Raw genomic sequence first — 2,289 nt, forward strand, 5'->3', positions numbered from 1 at the left:
ATGTTTGCAAATGAATAAATAAAAAAAAAATGGAGGAATGAATGAGTGAGTAAAAGAATAAGCTTCTATTCAACTGACACTGTGGTAAGACACCTCCAGGTCAGTCATGGGCCTCCTCTGTCATTTCTAGGGTGTTCTGTGGCACTAGCTCTTCCCTCGGAAGGAAACAGCCTTTCTCCCTGAAGCTCTGCATAAGAAGGCCACATGGCGGCCATTGGCTAGGCTTTTGTAGAGAAGTTTGTTTCTTGTTTTTGTTTTTGCTTTTGGAAGTTTAGACTAATTTATTAAGAGCCTCCCCTCCCAGCCCTCGCAGTCTCTTGGGTCACTTTTTCCGCTTGTAGATCTTGTGCGCCAGCCCCAAGAAGATAGCCGGGGGCAGGGGCTCAGAGCACTGCTTGATGAGACCCAAAGGCGGCTGTAACTGTCTTCCTTGTACTGCGTAAAGGCACCTGGCAGCTCCATCTCCTTGTACAGCACCTTCACCCAGGTCACCTTCTCAGCCTCCTTCTGCCCGTAATTCTCCTGCAGGATCCAGCGCTGCTCCAGAGAGGCCTGTTGCAGACACCGAACCACCAGCCAGCTGCACTTGTCCTGGATGTCAGTGCCAATCTTGCCGGTCACACTGAGGTCCCCAAAAAGGTCAAGGTGATCGTCCTGAATCTGAAAGAACTCTCCCACCTCCAGCAGGATCTTCTTGGCATTGCCATGCTCCTTCTCCCCATCAATGCCCACCATATACACGGCAGCAGCTATAGGAAGGTAGGAGGAATAGAAAGCTGTCTTGTACTTGACAATGGATATGTATCTCTTCTCAGTGAATCTGCCAAGATCCACATTGCCCTGGGGGGCTGTAATGAGGTCCAGCGTCTGCCCAACCTCAGTCTGATAGGAAATCTGCAGGAAGAGCTCAATCAGGTCCAGATAATAGGGCTGCTCCTGGCAACAGAGCTTCAGCAGATGGTAGATACACACTTCAAGCAGCATGGCATCATTAATGGCATCCAAACCCATGCCTGGCTTCTGATACCAGCAGAGCTGTCCCCATCGGGTGAGGGATGAATCCATGATGTCATCTGACACCACGAAGAAGGCTTGGAGCAGTTCCACACACCAGCCCACAGTCAGGGCCCACTGGAGGCTATCAGCGTCCTGCTTTTTTGGCTCCTCCAGCTACTGGAACACTGCCAGCACCGTCAAACCCCGGTTGTACTTGCCTCCAATGACATTGTACTCCAGGATCTCTCTGAGCCAGGCAACAGCATCTCCTGCTTCTGGGTGCCCCATCTCATCCTCGGTCACCACCTTAACAATCTGGGAGAAGTGTTGGATGAAATTCTGCTTTTCTTGGGCATAAACATCAGATTCCTTGTCTCCATTCATTCTGAGGGAGGAGCAAAGTGGTCTGTTTCCGGATGCTGGTTCTTGCTTGGTCCCTGTTTTTGTTTTTAACATATGTTCTAGTTTGCTAACGCTGCCGGAATGCAAAACACCAGAAACGGATTGGCTTTTATAAAAGGGGGTTTATTTGGTTACACAGTTACAGTCTTAAGGCCATAAATTGTCCAAGGTAACACATCAGCAATCGGGTACCTTCACTGGAGGATGGCCAATGGTGTCCAGAAAACCTTTGTTAGCTGGGAAGGCACGTGGCTGGCATCTGCTCCAAAGTTCTGGGTTCAAAACGGCTTTCTCCCAGGGTGTTCCTCTCTAGGCTTCAGCTTCTCTCCAAAATGTCACTCTCAGTTGTTCTTGGGGCATTTGTCCTCTCTTAGCTTCTCTGGGGCAAAAGTCTGCTTTCAAAGGCCATCTCCAAAATGTCTCTGTAAAACTGCAGCTCCTCTCTCAGCTCCTGTGCATTCTTCAAAGTGTCCCTCTTGGCTGTAGCAAGCTTGCTCCTTCTGTCTGAGCTTATATAGGGCTCCAGTGAACTAATCAAAGCCACTGCTGAATGGGCAGGGCCATGCCTCCATGGGAACCATCCAATGAAAGATCTCGCCCACAGCTGAGTGCTCACATCTCCACGGAAACATCCAGTCAAAAGTCTCCAACCCAATCAACACCAATACGTTTCCTGCCCACACAAGACTGCATCAAAGATGATGGCATTTTGGGAGACATAATACATCCAAACCAGCACAACATACATCTGGCTTATTTTGAAAAGTGTTTTTACTATGAAATAGAGCATACAGAGAGTATATAAAAATATACATATGTATGTATATGTATGTGTGGGTATATTCTTTAAATATTAGTTAGTGAGCACCCACAAATTCATTATTAATGTTT

At 47.9% G+C, this 2,289-nt stretch overlaps 1 pseudogene; it reads right to left on the reverse strand.

The window, feature by feature from the left end:
- Nucleotides 1-322: 322 nt before the first annotated feature.
- Nucleotides 323-1,416, reverse strand: LOC119505491 (annotated as a pseudogene).
- Nucleotides 1,417-2,289: the final 873 nt, after the last annotated feature.

Source organism: Choloepus didactylus, chromosome 10, assembly GCF_015220235.1.
Source record: "Choloepus didactylus isolate mChoDid1 chromosome 10, mChoDid1.pri, whole genome shotgun sequence".
Classification (NCBI taxonomy): Eukaryota; Metazoa; Chordata; class Mammalia; order Pilosa; family Megalonychidae; genus Choloepus; species Choloepus didactylus.